This window comes from Pinus tabuliformis, chromosome J, assembly GCF_031772625.1.
Source record: "Pinus tabuliformis cultivar Carrire ecotype Pingquan chromosome J, CPIR1, whole genome shotgun sequence".
NCBI classification, from domain to species: Eukaryota; Viridiplantae; Streptophyta; class Pinopsida; order Pinales; family Pinaceae; genus Pinus; species Pinus tabuliformis.
Window position 1 is genome coordinate 1,033,008,423 of NC_142295.1, and position 26,978 is coordinate 1,033,035,400.

A 26,978-nucleotide genomic window follows, 5' to 3' on the forward strand; every position below is an offset into this window, starting at 1 on the left:
TTGTTTGGTAGCCTCTCCTCACATAAATTTTCTTTATGCCCTTTGTTTCTTTTCCATGTCTCTATTATTTGGAAACTCTCTTTGTTTCTTCCGAGTTAAAATTGTGTAACCTTTAAATATATTATTGAATTTCTCGTCAAAATTTTCAATCAATTTATTGATTTTTATTTTTATTTGACATGCCTCCATCAAATGGCCTAATTGATAACACTTTTTACACATAGAAGTTGCGTTTGATTAATTTAGCCTCGTGATCATGATTTAAATGCTCAAGTGAATTCATGCAAAATCTTCTGAATGAAAGATTTGGATGGTTATGGCAAAAGCATTTGTCTAGTCTTACACATTTGTAACTCTAACAACTACCAAGAGCATAAAATATTGGAGTACTTAAAAAGTGAATAGCATACAAAAAGTGAAAATAAATCATTATTAAAGGAATTGTTAATGGGGCAAAATGCACCGCCTACGGTAAGGGGATTTCCCTAGTATGAAGTCTCAATTAAACCTCACATCATTTGGGATAGCAGTCCCATCTAGTATGTGAGCCTTGCTTCCACCATGTTTGTTTGTTTTCTCTTGGGCTTGGAGTGAATTAATGCAAAGGAAAGTGTGAAATATCTGGAGTGTGAATATGAATCAATCCACAGATTATAAACTTGAAATAAAAAATACAAGAGTATAACAACATAGCAATAATACCAAGTACATCTCAAGAGGAGTTAGTTAGCTAAAACCATCTGAGACATACAAGAATATGGAGAGAACCAATGACTAATTAAAAAGTAGTTCACAACTAATAACTAGCGTAATGCGTGGAAGCAAAGATCTATTAGAAGGTATGTGAGTCATAAGCCATGAATTAATTCATTAACCTATCATGTGAAAGCAACAAGTACACATAATAGAAGTATCAGATGGCCATTACCACCATCATGGAAGTGCATGATAATCTTGCCAAGAGTGAAGAGCTTCTCATTGATAATGCTGCAATCTTGAGTACATGTACCACAAGCCCATCAAGATCCACTAGTGGAAAGAAGGCTGCTCAGACCATCTCCAAAACAAGTCCCCCTAACCTCACTACAATTGAATCCCCAAATTCCAAGAGCAAGAGTGTTCTCAACAATCTAAGTGTTAAATGATACCTAGTGCTAAAATACCTTTGCCTTAGAGGTAGGAGGGTATATTTATACAAATGGGTAAGTGGGTAGGTGATTCTTCACCTACCCCATGAATTTTCAATTTCCTCGTTACACTCTTGCTTCTCCCTTGCTATGCAAGTGACTGCTTCATTTTTGTTGTTTGCGTAACAAGATTAGTCTGAGCAATGAGAGTTCAAGTACTTTGACTATGTTGGAGTCCATGGTTGTAGAGTAAGCACAACAATGGGGCATGCTTGTAAGAAGGAGAGAGGTTGAATGACAATCACTGTAAAATCATGGTTATAACACTCTTGGTCTGTAACATGCCAAAATTTTGGCCAACACAATTACTTGGACCCAATGCGAATGGAAAGTAGGAATTTGAATGGTTGCCTTTGAAACACCTACTGCAAACCTCTCCAGCTTAAACAAGTTTGCATCTGGAACCCAAAATTTCTCATTATGATACACTGCCAAAAATTAACAAAACTGCATCTTTTGGGAGGGAGAACTGGCAAAGCTTGATCGCTTTGTTTGCCTTCTTATTATGCCAGTACTAGGTGGATATAGCCTTAGATTTTCATTAATCACCTATTGTAGTGGCTACAACCACCCTCCAAAATTTTTCCTTAGCCTCCCTACCAACCTTGCACAACACTTTGTCTTGCTTCGTCAAGTACTCAAGCTTCAAGTATTTTCCTTGGACAAAGGTAGCCTGTCGATCATATTTGATCCATTCCCCTCACAAGATGCTCACCCGGACTTGGTCCAACTGCAGGTTGAGTAGCTTCCCTTTGAAAATTGCACATTTCTGGAGGGTAACCAGCCTTCCTTCCAGGAATTGCAAAATCCTCTCTGACAGCATGCTGGGCTCCAGGATTGTGCAATCCTGCCAGCCAACCCTCCCAGCAGGATTTGTGCAAATTTTCCCAGTAGCAGGTTGTTCAACACAGGATTTGCACAAATCTGGGCAGCAGTCAGCTGCTCTACCCAAAGATTGCACAAACCTCCTGGGCATTCAGCCCAACTCCCAGCCAGAGATGCACATTTTTCTCCAACAGTCAAGCAGTCTCTTGCATGTGCAACTGAGTTGACAGGTTCCCTCCGGACTGAGCAAAATAGACTTACATGCATGGGTTGTTTCTCCCAAGGCAGCATGCAAAGGAATCCCTTGTTTTAGGGATCTATGTTTAGCAGTTGGAGGTTACATGTAAGGAGAAATTCTGAAACTTACCACCAAGCGTCGCTTCCCCTATATTCGTGGCATGCGCATTACAACCTTGATGTTATCAAAACTCATCAACTGGACGTTGCAGAGCTCATTCCTCACATCAACCTTGTAGCTCTGACATCCCACATCACATCTAGGAGCAGTCGGCACATTCAACTCAGTTGTTTTGGGGTAAGCCCGCTTCCCATGCCTTGTGCTGCATTTCTATCGCTTTTTGTGTTTTCGCTTGTGGGAGTACTATTTGCTTGATTTCTTTGAACGCTTGCTGTTTTTTACATATGTAATAGCTTGTACTAGCTTTGCTTCAGTTTTCATTGCTATCTCACTGTTGTCGCATGCATGAAATTGTTTTGCACGGACGTTTGCCCAACTGGCGAATTGCCTCACCCACATGCATGTTGATCTGTTTGCTGAATATTTCATTCATGTTTTGCATGCACTGTCAATCACTTCTGCTATCACTTAGTGTCACCATGCATTCACTGACTTACTTGCTTTCAGTTGCCCGTCGGCAAGTCAGGCCAACCTTGGCCTGGGCTTTGCCTTCACTAAGGCTGCATTGCGCAATCTGGGAAAGGAAGGCTTACCTTCCTCTACAAATTTGTGCATTCCTTCCCAGCATTGGCCTCCAAGACTATTTTGCGCATTTTTGGAGGACAGTCACTACTTGGCCCAAGAAATTGCGCAAATCTATCCCTGGGCCAACAGTCCTTCCCATCTGGAATTGTGAATTGCATAATCCCAACAATCAGCAGCTAGACTAGACTATGCATTGCACAGTCCCAGTAGTTAGCCAGTCTCCCAGTAGCCCAAGCTGTGCCTTGAGCAGTCTTGGCAGTCAGTCTCCCGACGTCCCGGCTGAAATTGCGCAACCTTCATGATCATTCACCCAGGTATGTTGCAAGTTAGTTCTCATGTTCCTTTTGGTTTTCGACTGACAAATTACTTGCTATGAGTGTTTCCATGTCTCCAGGTATCGCAGGTGTTCATCTTCCTCTCAATAGTACAGGTACAATGGTTTCCAGGAGAGCAAAGACGAGGACACCGTTCAGAGCACGCTTGGGGATGCAGTCCATCAAGTGTCTATGAGCTTGCCTACTCATGAAGACATCAAGTTGTTCGTAGACAAGGACATTAAGCAACAACATCACAATGAGAAGCATCATGAACGGTAGTTGAAGACAACATACCAAATGAAATGAATCCAAGAGGAAGGTTGTTGAAAACATAGAGGCGGAACAAAGTTGCAAGATCAAGCGGATCCACTGATAATGAAAGCAACTTTGGAGACTCCAGATATGAAGTGACGGAACGACATGAAGATTGTGTGAAGGCAGAAGATGGAACAAAGGAGGAGTTGCATGTGCTAAAGCAGCAACCCAGGAAGAACATGAAGCTGCACAGATAGACGAATGAGTTACAATAGCAACAAGAACAACAGTGGGCGCAACATGCACTCACAGATGAAACTGCGCCCGTACAAGTTAAGGATCCATCCCAGTAGCTGACACAGAGCAGACATGGTGAGCAGTGTTGTTGATCGCATGCAATGGATTTAGCAACATGCATGCAATCCAACCCATTCAACACACTCACTAAGGCGAAGATAAGAAGCAAGTCCAATTGGGGCTAAACATGTACTTTGGCGAGTTGATGTGCATGACTACCAACAGACACTTGAAGATAAGCACAGACACTAAGCATTAGTGTGTTGTTGGTTCAATCGTACCCAAGAAGACCATGCGCATGTTAGCAGACGAGTTGGATGAAGGGGCTAAACCAATGCAGAGGTTGCAACGGTGGCAAGAGTTCGCTTCAACAAGGTGTCACCATGAGGTGCATGCACACCATCACAGATGACCAAGCTTGGCATCAGCTCACCACCTTCACCATCACAAGCATGTCAAAGAGTTGGTCTCATCACAGCAGACTGAGTGTTAGTGATGTCTTGCAAGGCTTGCTTAAGCCATGTTGTCTCACATGAGTACATGTGCATTGTAATGTTGAGTCATGTCAATTGTAAGTCAAGTGTCAATGGTTGGATGTAACAGTCATAGAGTAGGTGAAGAGTCATGAGGGTAGTTGAATTGTCACAAAGGGGAATGTCAAGGGTCACCACACCCTTTGCTATAAATAGTCCCTCATAACTCATTGTATAGGCTTTTGGTTAGCCAAGCTTCTACTAATACTATCTTGAAGAAGGCTTGGACAATATTGTAATGCACCTCGGCTTCTCCACTACATGGGGCTAGTACATCTCTTTGGAGGAGTAGATGGATGTGACTGTAACATTCCAATGTTGGGGCTAGCAGGTTTACATGGATGTATTGTATGATTGTGACTTACACTTCTTTATATAATAAGAGCCAACACATTTTCATGCATATGTTGTTATTGTAGTTGGACTGCTCCGGTTACTTAATGATATATGTTGTTTAACTTACGTACTTGTGTATGAAACAATTCACATGCAATTATATGAATCTTTTTGTTAATGTATTGTATATGTTGTTAATGTCGTCACCGTTCATGTCAACTGCCCTGCCGAACATCAGACAAACCTTTCACATGAACCTTGTTGTAGCAACCGTCGCACTCATCTCAGACTGATCCGTGAGTGATGTACGTGTTATCTTACCTTGTATGATGTGACTGCCACATCTGAGTGGACTGCTTTGCCGGAAGTTGTGCATGTCCTTTTGTGTTGTGCATTCTTAGCTGAGTTGGGACTGAGCCATTTTAGCCTGGAACTCACCTTCACCTTATTCTCCCTTCAAAGTGTTAGAACCTCTCATACACCTTCCTTGACTCACTGCATCAGTCACACCCTTGCTACTGACAGAGTTATCCTACTTGCCTCTGTGCGACATCGCGTTCAAGCCATTACCTTACGACCCACTGCTGGGACTCCTACACCAAACTATCTGAGGTCTAATTGGGACTTCTTACCGGGGAGATCCCCTTGAAATGTTGGCGGGTCCAGTACCGTCAACACTTATGGCGCTAGAAGGAGGGCCTGATGACAAGCTATGTCCTCTCATCTAGTTTTGAACCTTTGCACATCTTTCATGGAGTCTTGCACTCTTCTTCCCCCCAGGTGGTTTTCGAATCATGAAGATGTCTCCATCTCGAGGAAGCTTTTCGATCTCTTGTCCACTCACACATATGATGGTGAAGGCAAAGTGGCCTGGCCTGAGCACTTATATAACTTTCTTTTCATGATCTATGAGGAAAATGAGTTTTCTGATGAACAGGTCGGTTTGCTGCTTGCATACACACTTCACAAATCTCCATTTCGTTGGGTGCTCAGCCTACCGGCTCATGCCATGCACTCATTTGAGCACTTCTGTGATCTCATTGAAGACACGTTCTATCATTTTAATCCAGACTATCTTGACAGGAAACTGTTGCGGCAATGGAGGGCTCCGCATGAATCCGTTATTGATTTTTGGCAACGCTTATGATCCAGATTTAAACAGGAACGCAACAAATTACAGAGATAACCATAAACACAGATATGCAGCGGAAATAATACTTCATTTCATTAATGTAAAATACTGAAATATGCTTACAAACATAAATGGAAATAAACCAGCTAGGGCGATGGTAGCTTATCTCTGAGAAGAGATGTGGCGGCTACATGCCTCTGAATTGTGTTACAATGAGGCTCGAAGGCCTATTTATTGTTGAGAAACTATGGAAAACCCTAAACATCCAAAAACCTAACCATAGAAGTTGAAATGCCAAACTGTGGGCCCCGTTTTGGGTAAGTTGGTACATCAACTTCCTAGGGGCGTAACTTTGGCACCCGATCTTCGTTTGATGCGTACAATAGCTCGTTAGAAAGATCTATCCGAGCACTACAACTTTGGGACAAGAAACATCGGTCAGTGGACCCATGTTGCTCCCAGATTTCCCAAAAAACATCATTTAGGGCCTCAAAACGGCTCCGGAAGTTCAGGACCCGAAAAACTGCTAAAAATAGTAAATTGCGCTACAATTACGGAAACTGAAAAACTGAAAGAGACAGTTGTGGGGGTCCAAGTGGGATAGGTGGGTGGCCACCAACATCCACCTGGATCATTCCTCCCCCCTTAGGAAGTAATGGTCCCCATTGTGTTGAGTTCCTCCATCTGCTGAACTTGGTCCTCGAAGAGCTGTTCTGCAATCTTGGATGTGTCCAGTAATGGTGGGAAGCATGGTCGAGGGTGGTACACATTGAACACTTGGTGCAGGTGAATGAATGAGGGAATGTTGTGCTCCAAAGCATTGTTTCCCACAACCTTGGTAATGGTGTAAGGACCATGTCGGAGTGGTCTGAGCTTCTGATGGATTCTCGTAAGGTGTTCTTTCTGCTGAAGTGACCAGACTTTGTTGCCCACCTGAAACTTATGTGGTGCCCTTGTGGGTGAGGAGAAGTTGTTCCAGTGTTCTTTCATGACCGAATCTCTTTGTTGTTGCTGCTACGTTGAGGAACCCTTCGCGGGGGTCATGGATGTGGTGACAATATTCCCCTTACTTTGGGAGAGAAGACAGAAAATAAATTTCCTAGTCTGTGAGATGAGCTCGCTGCCTTTCTTAGCATCGATCAAAGAAGTGGCGGTAAGTGGGTCTACCTTCAATATCTTGTATAATGAATTACCCAAAGAAATAATAACAGCACGAGGCCTTGAATCATACACAACATGTCGCCTCCACAAGTATGGCTGGCCTAATAATACATCACAAACATCCAGAGGTGTAACATCACACAATACCTCGTCTGTGAAGGGATTGGTGTTGTAGGGAAGGCGACACTACTGGAGAACTCGAAGATCTCATCCCTGGTGAAGCCACCTGATACTATACGATTGCAGGTGTGGTGTAGTCGGTAGGCCAAACCGCTTCACGACGTCTACTGAAATGAGGTTCTTTTGGCTCCCACTGTCAACAATGAATTGCAGTGGCGAACCCTTCACCCACATTTGTGAGTGGAAAAGGTTGGATCTTTGGGCTCATTCTTCTAGATCTTGGTGGTGGCAACAGTGGCACTGGGATCCGCGTCAATGATTTGCTTCACTTTTCCATTCCCCTTGTCAAGTTCTAACTCAAGGTCGGAACATGCATCTGATTCTGAAGCCTTCAACTCGGCCACTAGCAACTGCTTGGTTCGACACTCACTTGTGTTATGAGTGGGACTCTTATGGAAATCACACCAATTTCCTGTGTCCTTCTTCGACTTTGTGGTGTTGTTCTTTTCTTGCGGTTTCGACAGGTTGTCTTGGGTCACCCCGCCTTGGCTTTGTCCTTTGGTCTTCAGATTTGCAGATCCAAAGTCTCACTTCTTCTGTTTAAACTTCTGGTCGATTTTGACAGCGTATCGATACATTGTGTCGAGCGAGGAGATGTTCAGGAACTCCATTTCTTGTTGGATGTACTTGTGCAAGCATCTGCGGTATTTGAGTACCAAATGTAGCTTAGAATCCTTGATACCCAACTGTGTGCGAAGGGTATGAAAAATATTTGTGAACTCTGGCACATCTTGGTCCCTTCCCTACCACAACGTGGTCCACTTTATGTATTTGTCCTCATAGCTTTTGACAGGGTAGTACTACTCCTTGATGGCATCCCAGAATGAATTCCAAGTGGGTGTGGCTGAAAATAGTGAGCCTGTACTTTCATCCTTCTGCTCGCAGTAGGTTTCCCACCAGGACTTGATGTGGGGGGCTGCTTTAAGAAGAGTGAAAACAATCTTTTCCCGACTCGAAAATTCATGAACAGAAAAATACCCTTCTAGCAGATTTAACCATTTATCTACGGCATTTGTGTCTATCTGACCCTCGAATATGGGGATTTCAAAATTAACTTGTACCTTAAACGGTGTAGCGTTCCTAGAGTAGCTGTTGGAAGCCGATGCGTTTCCCCTCGATAACCGTTGAAGGATCTGGGCAAAGCTGTCCTTCATCGCGTTCCTTTGTTGCTCGAGGGCTTCTTTGAGCAAGATTTTGATAGGATCTCCTGCCCCCTCATCTTTCTTTTCATCCGCCATGGGAGGTCGTCAGGATTTGCGAGGCTGGTCTTGCAAAGGTTCGACTAGTTCAAGCCCTAATTCCTTATATCCCAACCTCGTTGCCGACATGCAAAGAAAAACAGAGAAAAAGTAGACCGATCTGATACCACTGATCTGGATTTAAACAGGAACGTAAAAAATTACAAAGATAACCATAAACATAGAGACGCAGTGGAAATAATACTTCATTTCATTAATGTAAAATACTGAAATATGCTTACAAACAAAAATAGAAATAAACCAGCTAGGGCAATGGTAGCTTATCTCTGAGAAGAGATATGGCGGCTACATGCCCCTGAACTGTGTTACAATGAGGCCTGAAGGCCTATTTATTGTTGAGAAATAATGGAAAACCCTAAACATCTAGAAACCTAACCCTAGAAGATGAAACACCAAACTGTGGGCCCCATTTTGGGTAAGTTGGTACATCAACTTCCCGAGGGCATAACTTTGGCACCCGATCTTCGTTTGACGCGTACAATAGCTCATTAGAAAGATCTATCCGAGCACTACAACTTTTGGAAGAGAAAAATTGGTCTATGGACCCATGTTGCTCCCAGATTTCCCAAAAAACGTCATTTAGGGCCTCAAAACGGCTTCGGAAGTTCAAGACCCAAAAAACTGCTAAAAATAGTAAATTGTGCTACAATTACGGAAACTGAAAAACTGAAAGAGATAGTTGTGGGGGTCCAAGTGGGATAGGTGGGTGGCCACCAACATCCACCTGGATCAGCTTTCAGGACTTGCAATTTCAAGCTCCGAAGAGCCAGATGAAATTTGCTTATCTTTGGGACCGGTTCGAGTATTGCCTAGAAATATGCCTGTCCCAAGAGGAAGCTTGATTTCAAGCCTCACTCAACATTCTTCATTGATGGAACTGTGCCATCTCATGCGAGAGCAGGAACTGTCTCAACTGATTGTCTGCCTCGCTCTCATTTAGCAGCTCCACCACTGCCCAATGATGTTGAGGATCATGCTCACACACCTGTTCATCCTTCACACTCTCCCAACATCACTCCATTTGATTTTCACATAGATTTGGTTGTGAGTCCTTCGAGTTCTCATATGCATTCTTTTCTTCGACCTCCGTCTTTGCACTCAGGTGTTCCTCTGGATGATGTTGTCTTGTGTTCATCTATTCTGGACTCTTCACTTGTTGTGAACGAGGAACTGCCCGTCATGCACATGCACTCACTTATCTCTCGTGGGCACTTTGAATCATGAAGTGTGGTTTTCTTCATTGTTCTATATTTCTTGCTTGCTTGTTCGCACAACTGGGTTGCTCGCAGGCCAAGCCTAAACCAACATGGGTTTACCAATGCACCGGTGGCTGCATTGGAAGTATCACTTCACGTGATCAGGCCCATGTACTGTTAGTGTAGGAGTATGAGTAGTGTTTGCTTGCATGCTTGTTTGCTTACATGCTTTGTTTTCTTTCTTGTTTGCTTACTTGCTTTGCTTTCACTTTTTCGTTTGCTTTTTCTTTGATTTGATGTTTGTTAGTTCGTTTGTTTTGTTCCCAGTGAGTCTTGCATGAAACCTTGTATGACTCTTGAAGCAAGCTGGTTAAAGTACACGAGGGCTTGTACAGCTATCACTACTTGGTTATTTGTCATCTTGCCTCTGTATGTGAGCTTGTTACTTTTAGTCCATGATACGTTGAAGGAAAATATGTACTATTCGAAGTGAACTTTGGTGTAAACACAACACTTGTGCGCTAACTAGTGTCACCTTCTCTAGTCAATTATTTTTGGGTTAACCCTTGTCAGCTAAGTCAAGTAGAATAAGGTAAGGGGGGAACCTTAACAGACACGTCAGACATATAATAAACTACTTCTCTGCTGGAACAACCTCTTCTGCTCTCAATAAGTCAGGATCCCTATTCCACCTCTGAAATGAATGTGTTATGCATAGTGAAAAATGATAAGTCAAAAATTCAAAATGAAAAATGAATAAGGCAAAAGAAGAGAAAGGCTTCCTATGCAGGGAGGTGATGCAAGTAACTCCGCTGGGGTACTGACCAGGTTCGCTGGCAGCGGAGCCATGCTTGTGTTCGTATGTGACTCCACCGGGGTACTGTCTAGGCCTACTGGCAGTGGAGCAACACTAGAGATGAAACTAAGACTCTGACGAATATACTGCTTATGTACCTATATACCCCTAATCTAGGTGGCCCTAGACACATGCAGAATTCCAAGAGGGCTCAGGAAGGGTCAAAACTAAAAGTGCTTGGATTATGCTCGAACTAGGTTCATGTTGAATATCTCGTCGTTGTGATCATGGTGGTATGAACGGTTTGTCAAACCGAGTCCATGTGCGAAAGTTAGGAGTAGTCAAAGTTCAGGGTTGACTTGGGTGACTGGGCAAGCTTAAGGAGGCAGTAATTTGGACAAAATCTGGCCACCGGAGTCCGGCCAACCTGGGCCAGATTCTGGGAAAATTTGTGGCCTATTTAAATTGTCTCCTTCAGTCAATTTTCCGATTTTCAAAAATGACCATGCATTTATTATAAAAAAAAAATATATATATATATATTTCTGGGGTGGTGGGCCACCAACCCCGTCACCCCTCCAATATCCAATGTATAAAACAAAAAAAATTAATTATGGGCCGATGGGCCATGACCCCCGCCAACCCTCCATCAACCACTGTAACAAAACATGCAATTAGGGGTGGGCGGCCATGACCCCTCCGCCCCCACTGAACCACAAACATATACATATATGGTGGGGTGGGAGGCCATGACCCGGCCACCCCGGAACCCTCACTTGTGTATAACGGTGCCAACAGGGTATGGGGGGAGCGGGCTACCGGGACCCGCGGACCCGCCTCCCAAAAATATAAATCACAACTGTTATATGGTAAAAAGGGAGGGGTGGGATTTGATCCCCTGGCCCCTCCTCAACGATTGGCTTAACTTAACCATCGCGCCAAACAAATTCCTTGTTTAATCTGCCCAATAAACTCTATATGAACCTATTTTCTCATTGCACCGAGGAGGAGGCCAGGAGTGGGCACAGATTTCTATGCAGGTGGAATCCTAAGCAGTGTAGAGAGGGGGCCGAAACCATGATCTGAGCAATTTCCCCATGGGGGAAGATTTTCATTTTTTCAGTTTTCGACAAATTTAATATGGTTTCAGCATTTCTCGATGCCACGAACTCAATGGTGCTGTCCGTTTCTCCATCAGAGGTTTGCAATTTTCGGGCTTCTTCAATTTTGGAGGTATAAGGTTGTCATTTTGACTTTTGATGTACTTTCATTATTTTGACATCTAATGAAAACAGGGCCTCCCCACTAATTCGAGCAGGGCCCAAAGACGTAGTCCCTCCTGGACGAACTCCGATATCAATCCTGTGTCTTCTATGTGTGACTTGCTATTCTTCTCTTCCTCTTCTTTTATGCACTTGTAATTTCATGGTTAAATGCAAGCTTAATATGTAATTCTTTAATGCATCACAAGGAAAATATTTTTGGGATCAAGTGGTATTAGAGCTAGTCCTTGTAGATGTGAATTGCATGTTTGTATGCTAACAAGAAACAGGCTCTGAAGAGGCGAAGGGAAACTAAAGTCTTTCAATCCTGAAGTGGGGCGTGCACATCGAAGGAGGAGCATGGTAGATGAAGAGGCTCGTTATGAAGAGGAGCTCAATTTCTGCAAAACCTTCTATACAATGGCAGAAAATGTCGGTCAGTTGCTTTCAAGGCTGGAGAAAGAAGAAGGGAAAAAGGTAGAAGAACAAGGGTCAGTGCATGGAAATGGTGGAGAAGAACCCCCTCCTTCTCCTTCCACGAGTGAAAGTTCTTCTTCCTCTCATCACCATCATCATATAAATTCAAGGGGTGCATCTAAGAAACCTTTCTTTAAATTATATGTCAAATTTGATCTTCCCATGTATAACGGTGAAAGTAATGCAGAAAAGCTTAGTAACTGGATTAGGCAAATTGAGATCTACTGCAAGATTCAGCAGATCGAAGAGGATGAGGCAAAGATTTAGTTGGCCTCTCTTCGGCTAAGTGGCACCACTCTCATCTGATGGGAGAGAAAATTGCAAAGCAATAAGAGTGTGGGTAATCTTCTTTCCTCATGGCCTAGTTTCATTTCTGCATTAAAAGAACAATTTTATCCCTTGGGTTATAAGCAAAAATCCTTAATGGATTAGCAATACTTAAGGCAAGGCAGGAGTCAAGATGTTTAGAGCTTTACTGAGGAGCTTAGAAAACAAGCACTTAATTTTGGCATTGCACTTGACTCACCTGAAGTAGTAACTAAGTATATTGGATCATTACATAGTTACATTAGACATTCATTATTATTGTTTGAACCTACTACCATTGACTCGGCCAGTGTAAAGGCCACTCATCTGGAAAACAGGGGAACACATGGACGAGATGACCACCCAAAGAGAACCGGAACAGCCAAGAGAAGGGAAGCAAAGCCCTCTTGTACACATTGTGAGAAAGAGGGGAATGACAAAGAAATTTTTTGGAAACTGTACCCTGAGCTGAGACCTGAAAGGAATGACAAAAAGGGGAAGAAGAAGGCTGCCACCACCATGCAACGAAACCAAGATTCCGAGTCAGAGGAAGATGAGAAGGTCACAGCTGCGGGATTTTCATGAGGTAGGCCCACTGACTTGGGGTCTGATTTAGGCAATGAAACAAAGTTTGCAGCCCTTGGGATCGCAATACGAGGACCCATAGATTTGGGGTCTGATTCCGGCAATGAATCAAGGATTTTAACAAACATAACAAAAAGGAAACTCTCCACAGCAGGACTCCAAGAACTTGAGGAGATCAACCACGGCATCCAAGCAGAGAATACTGAGCTAAGGAAGCTTCTACAGGAGGCAAGGGAAGAAAAACAAATATTACTACACCAGTTGCAAGCCAAGGATAAGGCCTTGGAAAAGCGACAACATAGTTATCTGGAGGGAACAAGTGATTCTTTGATTTCATATGATTTTCATGATGATGAATTCACCACTTTTGAAAAACATACTACAGGGATTGGATGCAAACTATTGAAGAAGATGGGGTATCATGGAAAGGGCCTCGGCATCAAAGTCCAAGGCATCGTAAACCCCATCAAAGTTTAGGAATTGTCGTGTCGTGCAGGACTTGGATATGCCAAAAAAGGAATGGCAGAAAGCTCCAATACAACAAGTAGCGATAGTGAGGGCTCCATGAAAACCATCACGGATGACCAAGATTGGCATCAACTCACCACCTTCACCATCACAAGCATGTCAAAGAGTTGGTCTCACCACAATTAACCAAGTGTCAGTGATGTCTTGCAAGGCTTTCTCAAGCCATGTTGTCTCACATGAGTACATGTGCATTGCAATGTTGAGTCATGTCAAGTGTAAGTCAAGTGTCAATGGTTGGATGTAACAGTCATAGAGTAGGTGAAGGGTCATGAGGGTAGTTGAACTGTCACAAAGGGGAATGTCAAGGGTCACCACACCCTTTTCTATTAATAGTCCCTCATAACTCATTGTATAGGATTTTGGTCCGCCAAGCTTCTACTAAGACTATCTTGAAGAAGGTTTGGACAGTCTTGTAACGTGCCTTGGATTCTCCACTGCATGGAGCCAGTACATCTCTTTGGAGGAGTAGGAAGATGTGACTGTAAAGTTCCACTGTTAGGGCTAGCAAGTTTACATGGATGTATTATATGATTGTGACTTACACTTCTTCATATAATAAGAGCCAACACATTTTCATGCATATGTTGTTATTGTAGTTGGACTGTTCCGGTTGCTTAATGATATATTTTGTTTAACTTACGTACTTGTGTATGAACTGATTCACATGAAATTATATGAATCTTGTTGTTAATGTGTTGTATATGTTGTTAATGATGTCACCGTCCATGTCGACTACTCTGCCGGACATCAGACAGACCTTTCACATGAACCTTGTTGTAACAACTATTGCACTCGTCTCAGACTGATCCATGAGTGTTGTACGTGTTATATTACCTTGTATGATGTGACTGCCACATCCAAGTGGACTGCTCCGCCGGAAGTTGTGCATGTCCTTTTGTGTTGTGTGTTCCTAGCCGAGTTGGGACTAATCCCTTTCAACCTGGAACTCACTTCACCTTCTTCTCTCCTTCGAAGTGTTAGAACCTCTCATACACCTTCCTTGACTCACTACATCAGTCACACCCTTGCTACTAACAGAGTTATCTTACTTGCCTCTATGTGACATCGCGGTCAAGGCATTACCTTATCACCCACTGCTAGGACTCCTACACCAAACGGTCTGAGGTCTAATTGGGACTTCTTACCGGGGAGATCCCCTTGACATGTTGGCAGGTCCAACAGTGTCAACATCACCATAATCATTGACTTCATCTTGCTAAGCATGTATGCATCTTATATATCTGCGCCACAAATACTGATTACTTCTTTCTTTAATATTTCTTGTCATTCCAGGTCTATTGAGAAAGAATACTGCTCAATTTAAAAGAATGGAAGTAGTCTCATGGTCTGCAAAGAAAAATGTCTTGTATTAATCCATTATTCCATAAATAGTCATGGGTAGATTTCTTTGAGTTCCACCCAATTCTTTCTGGTTGGTAGTAATCATGATTCTGAGTGAGTCACTTTCGTGGCTAAGATGAGCTATTGTTGTTCTAGGCTCCAACCTACTTTGCAATTTAAATATATATTTTTCTTCATTGTAACTACTAAAAAATACAGTATGAGATTTTATTTCTGTTGTTAATACTCTAAACTCATTGTAAACATCAATTTCCTTGCCCTTAGAGTCCGACCGAGCCATCATCTCTTGCCAATTTATCACGATTCACCTGTGCTTTACTCATTTCAATCCATCTAACTGAATTTATTTGATAAAATTCCTTTGATTAGCATTGGTTCTAAAATGTACAATGTTGGATGGATTCCATACCAATAGAAAATTGTCTTTCCAGTCTTGTAGGGTCTCATTTTATTTCGAATCTCCTTGAATATTTAACTATGCCATATTCCTGACTTGTCACTTACTTCCAATGTTCTCTGGTCCCACTTTAATTGACAAAATTCTCCAATTGAATTGAGCCATCGAACAAATAATAGAGAATCTCACCATCATACTCTCTGTGGGAATTGAACCACTAACACCACCAAGTAATTTTCTCTTGGAATTGAATGCACCCAAAATGATTTATGTTTGCTTTGAAGCCACCCATGAAATGGAGTTAAGCATAGTATTCATCTAAGCCAATTTTTTCTTGACAAACTAGAAATTCTTCTGCCATAACTACCGTGGATAACCCCATCAAATAATCCAGTATCTTTCTCTGAGCCTTCTTAGGAGCATGGAATGCTTTCCATAGGGTAATTTTCTTGGCATCAACTCCCAATTCTACAGAGCTCATTGCATGGTTAGTTCTTTGCTTTAACATGTCATGCATATGTTTCTTGGATGTTATCTACTTGCTTTCTTGTACTTTTCCTTGTCACTTTGTTTTAAGAATACACATCTGAATTGTATCGGACTGATTGGGTCAATCCAAAAGCCACCCATGTGACAAATTTATCACGTCTTTCTACTTTTGGTCATGTATTGTATACTTTGGGATTGGAGCCTTAGACCCAATATTAATTTTCATAGCCTCTAGACAAATTCTCTTCTTCAATTCACTCATTTTGGGATGTTCTCCATGGCCATGAAACAACCCTGGGGACTCAAACCTGAAATTTCCAACCTTTACAACTTCCCACATATATATTCCTCTTGTTTTAGCTTTCCTTTTTTCAAAGCCTTCTTTTCCTATGCATTCATTTGTTTCTTCTTCTTGTTTCCCTGAGATGCCAATCATAACTTGGTGTAAAATCGCAGAGTTCAAACTTTTGAATAACATGCTTTGGCCCAAGAATTTTCTTCCAATCATGCCAAAAGTTCTCTATGAATTTAGGCTTTGTTTGTGTCCTTCATGACAGCCAACATAGTGACAACCTCCTCCTTTTCAAGATTAAGATTAACTGGCTTGCTATTGTAAAGCAGCTTAATTCCATGAGGCTTGTAAGGCAGAGGAAAAATCACTCTGTAGTTCTGCAAAGTTGTCTACTTTTGACTTTCTCTAGATCGAGGATGTAATTTCTCCTCTTTCGACTTTTGCACTGCTTGTAAAACTCATAATTGGCAGCACCTTTGCCTTGAAAGCCTTTGTTTTTTCTAAAGAAGGTGATGGCTTTGCCACTAGAGTGTGGTAGATTTCTACCCAATGGGTGGTGACTTTGCCTACACTGCATTTCTTGAAACAGAAATATTTGAGACAAGCCTTTGAGATGTAATAGACGTGTTATTTTAGTAAGCATTGGAATCTTTTGGCTTGGCAGTTGGATCAGACCATCTAGAAGTAAGAAAAGCATCTCATCATCCTCATTCAAAACATCCATTTTCATTCAGCCATTTTGATCAATTACATCATCAATTCTTTGCCTCTTTGATAGGCATACTTTATCTTCTCCTGCAACAAAGATGTAGAACTTGAGGCTCCCATAATGCCAACATTGTTTGTAGTAGAGCGATATGGAGATGTGAATACTTATAAGGAAGTAGAAAGCTTCAAGTTAACTAACATCTGGATAGAATAATCTCGCTAAATAATCTATTGTCATTAACACTTTCTTTTGCAGGCATCGTGTTATGAAACTAGCTCAAGAAAAGATAGAAAAGATAGATCAACGCCTTAGAATTCAGCCTCTTCGAGGGGGAAACCTCCTTTACATTACATAAATGAACAATTCTTCCATGATACAAATGAAAAGACCTCCTTTCTATATATAGGCGTCTAAGGGGTCATAACATAATCAGAGCCGACATAACAACAATAATGTAAGGGCACAATAATAACAATAGTGGGCTTCTATGGGCCACAATTGTAACAATATGGGCACTACATGGGTACATCAATATAATAAGTGGGTTGTACTAATAACAATAAGGGGTTACACTAGTAGTATAGGGGCCTAACATGCCCCTCTCCTTCAAAAAGCGTTGTCCTCAACGCTTGAGTAGTTCTTGATGCTTCTGTATAAAATTCTTGTCCTCCCATGTGGAATATTCAGCGGGTAAGTTCTTCCACTTGATGAGATACTCTGAAATTGATTGATTTCGTAGCTGTCGGGTTCTTGTTTCTGTGACTACTCCAGGTTCCAATATGATTTTTCCTTCCTCTTCAATTTCTGGCAATATTGTTTGAATTGGGATCTTTTGCAACTTTTGAATAAGTGGCCATACTTCTTCGTCCTTCTTCCATTCATCCCTTGCTTCGTTTATCCAATCTGGTTGGATAATAGAAATAGCACAAAACAATGCTTCCACATCCTCATCCTTGAAGAGTCTTCCCATTCGGTAAGGTCGCCATTTTTTAAGTGCATGTAGTATTGCCAACATTTCCTTCTCATAAATAGCTTGCTTGAGATGTAGCAGTAAAAATACACAATCACCTACGTCAAAACATTTTTCACTACGATGTTGATCTACCTGTTGTTTCGTTTGATTTTGCACTGAAGTGGCGTTATCCTTTAAAATTTGGAGAACTTGTTGTTGATGCTTGATGTGATCTTTCACTGCTTGAACCTTTTTCTTCTTTATATGTCGTTCTATCTCTAGAGTTTGAGGAGTGGTAATTTCTTCCAATCCTTTACAAGATATGGTCGGATTCATTTCTTGATGCTCGATGTGATCTTTCACTTCTTGAACATTTTTCTTCTTGATATGTCCTTCTACCTTGATAGTTTGAGGAGTGGTAATTTCGACCAATGAATTACAAGATATGGTTGGATTCATTTCTTCTTTCTTGATGTGATCTTTCACTTCTTGCACCTTTTTCTTCTTGATATGTCCTTCTATCTTGAGAGTTTGAGGAGTGGTAATTCTTGCCAATGCTTTACAAGATATGGTCTGATTCATTTCTTCTTTCTCTGGGTTGGGGTCCTGGCGTATATCTTCTTCTTTTGATGTTTCTTGATCCTTTTCTTCCTCCTCTTCATATTCTATGTAAAATAATTTCTTCTCAGCACACTTATGACCTTTAGTGCATTTTCTATCACAATTGTAACAAAGCCCTTTTTCTCTTTTTTCTTCCAATTGTTGTGGTGTAACCCTTGTAGGTTGTGGAAGGCTAGGAGAAACAACACTTCCATCTTTATAGTTGTGAAGAGTATGCTTCTTGGTTTCCATAATTTTTCTTTCCACTATGTCACAAAGCCCTTTTACTCTTTCCAATTGTTGTGTTGTTGCTCTAAAGAAGGTGTTTCTCTTCGTACCCTCATAATGTGCTATCATTTCCTCCGTGAAAATTGACCACGTAACAAGTTGTTTGGAGCAGCAAAACCCTAGAATCATTGCTAGATACTCCCACAATATCTTGAGTAATACATGTTTTACCAGCAAGAGATTGACCTAATTGAGGGGCACGACTAGTTATAACAAGGGAAATGGCTTGTATTGTATTCCCTATCCCCATTTCATGTGCAATAATACCACCATTGAATTCATATTTTTCTTGTTTTTGTTACAAGCCAAAAATGAACTCTAGAATTGAATCGGTTGTCTATTAAGTGGAATCCTCAAGTATTTATACAATCTGAGACATTTTCCATATTACCACTGATTGACTGGTAGTTTTGCTAAAAACTGTAAAGTAATTCTACACTAATATTTTACAATATCTCGAAGGATTAGTTAATAGTATTAAACTCCAAGTCAACCACTGCTTTTGGAAAGGAGGTAATGAAATCAATACTCAAGAGATGATTCATTGAAATCCACAGAAGTACATCTAATTCAGTGTTTGCATCATCCTCCCAAGGCTTCTTGTACATAGCATTTGTTCACTAAAAGTCCATGGAGATTTGAATAGGTATGACGCAAGGTAAAAAGGAACATCTTATCAACGACAACAATCTTAGCAGAAGATATGTGTTCATTTGTCAATAGATCAAGAAAGACAGTTGGATCTCTTTGGTAAAGTAGCAAAAACATTCCTTTTCCTTAATAATTTGAAAAATGATATTGGACGCACCAAAAAGTATTCGAGCACCAAGCTAAAACCATTTTGGTGAAGCGAAAGGATATAGGGGCCCAACAACGCCATATACATCCATTGCAAAAGTATTTATAGTCAATGCACTAGGTTGCGTAGCGTGTAAAATATTCCATACATTCACAAAGGAATGATGCATCGTGAAGATTATGAAGAGATTTAATAGATCTATCAAGAAATGTGATGTCAATCCAGTTAAAGGATGCATAATTAAAGGTATCCCCTAAAAGAAGAGCTTTAGGCCCAAGCATTAACAGTAGAAAAAAATGGTCCTTGTATCTACATTGGAAGATAAGGAGCCACGACAATTTTCAAATATTTTTCCATGTCTCCATTGACCATATATGGAACCCTTTTACCAAGTACATCAATTAAGCAGCACACCACACTACTGCTAATTGGATAGAGTAGGATAGGAGAGTGATATACTAACATAAGATGCCCTTCATTAGGGTATGGAAGCTTACAAACTTCCACCACAAGACCTACAAAACATGAAAACACATTCACTTTTGATTTCAAAGTGAGCACCTCAGATTTGATGAGTCAGGTCTTTCTCAATTACATGTGGAATGATGTCCCTCAAGCAAATAGGTTGTGAATGGCCTTGTGTATGTCAAGCATTATAAGACCACATTGGCAAAGCAACAAAATTAAATTAGTTGTATTGAAATTGATGCCCAAGGATTAATATAAGTCCAAGAATGAAACGATAAAGGATTGAAAGCTAATGCACATAATTGGACAGACATAGCTTCCTATCATGAAAATGTTCATTCTTAGGCTGCAATGGGTGTTGATTAGGCTATTTAAAGAGTTTGTCTAAGTAATGATATAGGGATAACCGTGAAAACTTTCAAAAGAAAAGGGGTCCCAAAAATTGTAAATATATAGGGTGAAATTTTGGGGGGTTGTAGCCACTACAATAACATAAATATAGAAAATAAAATAAGGGATGGCATTACATATGATGAACTTTGAGTCAAAAAATAAGAACAAAGCATGAAGACTAGCACGCTAGCTAGATTGTTGAATGTTTTGACCTTCTTATAGGATATCTTGGGGATGATTCCTTGGGATATCTATCTCTATTGTGTGTCTCACTCAATATCTCTACTAGGTTGAGCATCATAATCAACAAAAATGGGTTTACATTGGGTACCAATTTTAAGTTTTAGGGAAGTGCCTAGGAGTTTCCCTACAAACTTTTCTGAAGAAAAAAAACACGAACAATAAATCACAGGGGATAATATGCTTTCATCTAGAGAAAATCTCAAAAATTAAGACTTCAAAATGGCATCAATGTTGTCACTAAATAATTCTTGAAGTTACAACCTAAACAAAAGCAATGCCAAAATCTTGAATTCAACTTGCTTTAATAAGAGTGGTGGGGATGAAAATAACAATAGAGATACTCCTAACATTATTAACCACCTTAAATCTATTTACAAGAAATAAAGGAGCTTAGCTTCAAGACCTTTTTAGTATGCTCCCATAGCCTAATTCATAACATCGTTTACACCCATAGTTATCTTTGGTTAATGTAATGTTGAGACAAATTAAATACTTCACCTTCATAAGTAATTGTGATGTGAATTATTAAAAGGTATTTGATATGAGACATGGTTTATTGGTTGTTGAGGATGAGGGGAGGATTTACAACTAGGTCTTTAGTATGCAACCCTACCTATTTATGGATCTTAACCAATGGTTAATTTGATTCAAGGACCAAACTTTTGTGGCATTCCCTAATGTTACCTCCCTAGTAAAGAAGTTGTCTAATCCTCTAAGGGGTATTTTGGAGGAAATCTTGATTTTCCATTCTAGATCATTAAATAAAGCTTCCTGTGCAGGAATGATTACGTTATCAAATGGTGAGCACTAGGGTGTCAAAATTATCCTTCATTATCATGTGATACATTAAAAATTAGGGCAATGGAGATGAGAATGAGAGCAGTAGAGTATATAAGCATGGTCTTGGTGTCATTGTTTGGGGAAATGTTGAAGTTGAGCATGGTTTTCATTGCATCAGACCAATGTAGGGTTTATTAATTATTCCTACGAAATTTCCACAAGTTCTACGCATGAGTTATAATTACCTTCAAAACCAAGCCTCGATTCTCCACTCGTGTGTTGTGTTGGTTTTATGGAAGCCTCAATCTAGATTTATTGAGGGGTTTTAAGGAGAATATAGAGAATAATGGAGAAAATAAGAAGCCATAGAAGGTGTTAAAATGTAAGAAAACAAGAGCTAGGTCAGTGGTTAGGGAGGATGTGAAGGAAGAGAAAGTTCTTTAGTTTGCCAACAAAACTTTAAATTGGAAAATTTCTAGAGGATCATTTTTCCATGGACTTTTTGAACTCATGAATATAGAAATATTGAGCTCCTTTTATTATTTATGGGCTAACATTCCATATATTAACACATGGATTGCTCAAGTTTATATTTTGTTATGACAAGGATTCTCTTAAGATATTGAGTGGAAAATGTTTTGAAGGTTCCTTTTCGCTTGTTGAAGCCCTAGCATCCTTATTTCAACCATTTTGTTGAGGTGGTGTTGAGCATCCCATATATATAAAGCTCTTAGGGCTCTCACTCGAGCTCTCAAATAACAACATACTCATGCCCATTGATAAGATTTTGGATAAAATAGCTATGGTTGACAAGTCATATGTGTTGATTATATATTGAACAATGTACCATATATTGGATTATATTGACCTTCAAGGGGGCTTATTTGAATCCATAGAATTTATTTTTGGGCATATTGTGCATGCACAAATACTAGACTATATGGTTTTCCCTTTCACTATGAACATTTTCACTCCCATGGCCATGTTTCCTATAACACTCCCTTCCACCCCATTAAGGGATTATCAAGTTGCGGAAGGTGTTACCTTATTGAGTTGATCTCCATGGTCTATTATGAAGAAGGGGTTACAAAAAAAAAAACATTTTTTCAAGTCTAAGGAATTTAATTTTTATACCACTATAGTGTTCAACTTGTCGAGCTATTTTCAACAATATAAACTTCCACTCAATCTGAGTCCTAGATCAAAAGTTATGCCTGCTGGAAGTTTTGGCCTAATAAAAGAGTTTATGTCATCACATTGTCCACATGGCACCCATGTGGCCTCCATCGGGCTAGAATGACCCTAACATGTCATCCCTATCAAGCTCATCGTACCAACTCCACATCATGGTGGCATGACCACTCTTTCACATGTATACTCGCAACACATAAAAGATAACAAAAGAAATGGGTGGTAGCGGTCTCCTAGTGGGTAGAGTTCCCACAGTAGAACCATAGTCAAACTAACACTTTTGTACTGATGTGCTCATACTAAGTTTACAATGCGCAAGATTTTGGTCGTGGTAAATGGCCTGATTACACAGTTCGACCAGTCAAAACCTCCATTGGATAAGCCCCTTCGCATGACGTCATTGTTGGGTTTTACTTGCTAAGGTAAGTTAAGCTTTAATTCCTTTTGTCAACTCGAGTAGGTACACTTATAGGCACTTATCTAATGTATATAGATATAGAAATATCTAGTTTTCTAATGATAGCCTAGTGAAGTGAAATTAACAATGCTCTCTTACAAGAGGTGTCTCCTTGTCTTTCTCAAACACTTAAGCATTGATTTAGATGAAAACAAATCTGATTGAAATCTTATTGTCCATTTAACAAAACAGAGTATTAATTAATTGTTGAAGATTCTATCATTCTCTTACAAGAACTTTACTCTATAGAATCCCTTCCAATCCTAAGTCATAACAATTCAAAACAATTTCTAAATCTCAACTAGTCAAAGCAATGAATTAGATAAGCAACTTTGGAAATCAATAATAGTTGATCCTCTTACAAGGTTCATTCATCTAACTATAGATTGAATTCTACAATTACAAATCTTGATTAATGGAAATTGAACTATGAGCTAACTCTAAAATTGAAATCATAAAATAGCAAACACATTTGTCAACTTCAAGATGAATATTGTTTGAGACTTCTTACAAAGCTCTTTCACAACAAATACAAATCTCTTCAATTAACAATTTTTCAATTGCATGAACTTGCAGCACATGAATTAAATAACAAATTCTAAATATCAAATCCATCCATGCAATTTATAAGGAAAATTTAAGGAGTGTACTGGCTCCGTAGTGGGGGCCCTCCCACACTTTGCAAGCACACTGTAGGCTAACTCAAATGAATAAAATTATTGGATCTGAAAGCATAAGATGAACTCAATACTGTAGGCCTGTATTTAAGTTTGAGAATAAAAAATACATCAACTGCGCTTCCAAGTATTTCATATGTATATAGAAAACTAAAAAAAACATAGTTCTCCCTTTTAGTTATTTATCATGAATCTCCATAGCAAAAGAAGATTTTCATACTCTTATTATCCTAATAAGATCCTGTCAATTACATCAAAGGAGGTCGAATTGGATCATATCCTCCATTTAAGAAAAAATCTCAAAAATAGAAAATTATGTTCACAAAATCTGGAATTTCCGCTAAAGTAGTTGGGTTTGACCAACATTGACCAACCACCTATATTCTTCAAATCCGGAAGTGGATAGGTAATCCATCATATTTGTACATTTAGGTTCATGCCCACAATCTTCAAATTTTCCATTCTACTATGCAACATGTCAAACCATGGAGCGATTACAGGAAGTTACACATCTTGTAATTTTCTAGAAAATTTCAATTTTAACACAACAATTTCAAAAATTAATTTCAAGATAAAAATAATGACAATGAAATTATACCATTCAGTTTCTAAAGGTTATGGAGGAAATATAAAGGTTAAATGGTAAGAAATGATGAGCAAAAGAGGATTTTTAAGTGAAATGGTCAGTCATAAATTGATACCAACATTCCCCCAAACTCAAGATTTTGCATGCCCTCATGCAAATGAATTCTAACCTGTCAAACACCTCTTTCTACTTCTACTTCTACCTCAGTTGCCTGGAGTAGAGCATTGATGTTCATTTGGGCCTTGTACTATATCTTCAAAATTTGGTATTTAGTTTTGATTGCCTTCTTCTGCTTGTACAGTTTATAGGCCCTCGCACCAATTTGAACCTTGTAGGCTTGGAGTTTCCTGACCTCATTCTTCAACATTTCATCTTCATCTTGAAATTTCTTGCTCTGAGTTCTAAGAGTTTCATTTTCTCTCTTCACCACCCTTTCCAAAACTTCAGACTCCATAAGTTGCTGCTGCAAATTTTCAACTTTCCTTTCCAACTTCCTTTTCTTCTTACCTGAAAGTTTTTGTTCTTGTGGTTCCTTATCCTTATCTCTTGTTTCCAATCCTTGTATATAATCTTAATGAGGCTATTGTAAAATATCATCTTCTTCCACTGTTTTCCATCTTTAACCAAATTTAGTCTTTCTGGACTTCCTTGTGTAGGTGGTAAAATTTTATCCTGCTCAGCTTTCTCAGTTTCCTCTCTTACCATTCTTCTTGTCTTTATACTACTGCTGGATGGAGCAGAGATACTAGGTCTGTGCTCTGAAAATTCTTCTTCTATATCATCCACATGAATCAATAACTCTGGATTTTGTTGCCCTTCCTGTGGATTCTGCTGCCCTTCATGTGGATTCTGTTGCCCTTCCTGCTCTTCATCTGTTATAAATTCATTAGTCACCAAAGTTATTTCCATGACACACCTATCTTTTGCAATTCAAACTCAATTAATATTTTCGCCAAACCAAAATGATGTAAGCTCCTATCCTTGTTACTTCTTTGTTTTTGTTTAGTTTTAGACATCTTAGTTAAGCTTTCCGAAAGAAAATAAGGCAAGCTTATAACACAGTCTCCCCTTAGATGCATTAGCAGTTTGATATGATAAAGGAACACTACACTGTATCTGCCCTCACATGTTATGAAATTCTGAGTCACATAGACTATTTCTTCCCATGGATGAATGAGCCAACTCCTAGGAATCCCTGACTTCCAATTAACTGCTGATACCCTTGTTCTAGATACAAAATGTGTCCATGTTTTCTCCTTAAACTTATTTGTTTTGAAATACTTCTCTCCCTCTGGACTTATGCCTATAGCCTATCCTCCGAGACTCTAAAAGATAGGTTCCCTACATTGGATCCTTCTCCAGTGAATGAAGACGCAAATTCCATAGCTATTAACTCATTGTGCCCATTGAATTTTTCTAAGAATGTTAACCACTGTTTTGCTCTAAAGATGTCTATGCAGTCGCTATGCAATTTGGAAAGGTCGAATTGTTCTGGCTCTGTTCTATTTGCCATGAGAAAAAAAAAATTGACCTCTTTTTACCCTGTGCTGTAAGAAAAATGTTGTTGTGAGAAACATTTACTTCTTTTACCCTGTGCTGTAAGAAAAATTTACCAAAATTTTTGCAAGAAAACTACCTGAGCCTACGCTGTCCTGAGTGCTATTCGTATGCCTTTCTGTCTCTATTCAAGTGGAAGACGCTGCTATTTTTGGATTGTAAACTCCCTTTTGACCGGTCCTATAGAGTTATCTTGCGTGCCGTGGCCTTTCTTACTCGTTTTTTGAAATTTTCATTGTCAACATACTCGTAACATCATATGCATACCTCAGAGAGGGTTCTTAGGGATTCAGAAAAAAAACAACACTTCCTATGTGTTCGGGCTCTTACCAATACTCCACAATAAACACAACGTTCACTTTACCTCTTTCAACACAGTGTTTGCGTTAATGATGAACCTTACTGCCTTCATACAACGTTCAATTATGTAATGAACCCTTGGTTCCTTTACACAACATTTAATGATGAGCCTTTGGTTCCTTACACAACAATTTATTAATAACAGGCCCGATAGCTATGAGTAGCAGTCATGTTTAATTTAAATGATGAAATTGGGTATGATGGTATGGTATGAACCTTGGCTAAGACTGTGAGGCTATGGATCATTATGGTTCCTTCTAACTAGTCGTTAATCTCTATTATGATGACATTTTGTCATAATATTACTGCAATACCCTTTTCGATTATATGTCATCATAACATATGTATTGTGTGTGTGTTTTTTTTTTAGGTTAAAAACCATAAAAAAAATAAAAAAATTATAGAACTTCATAACTATACAAATCATTAGACTTGGACCTGTACCTCAAAATTTCTAATTTGTAGCTTCTTATTTGTGGCTTTTGACTGTTTAATTAGATCTTGAATATGCTTGTTTTAGTGGATCTGTTGGTACATATGATTGATAGATTAAAGTGGTTGAAGTGGAATGGTATGTACAGGATAAAAGTATAGGCTTTAAGGATTAGGTTTGAGGATTTATGTACAGAACGGAAAATAGGATATATAGGTTATGATACTTAGATTTTAAGAGTAGGAATAAATAGGACAAAAAAATGAGTATGTATGATATAGGATAGGATAGATAATAGAAAGTGAAATCAATAAACATCATGAACCACTATTTAAAATTGGAATTAATAAAATAAATTAAAGTATTAAAA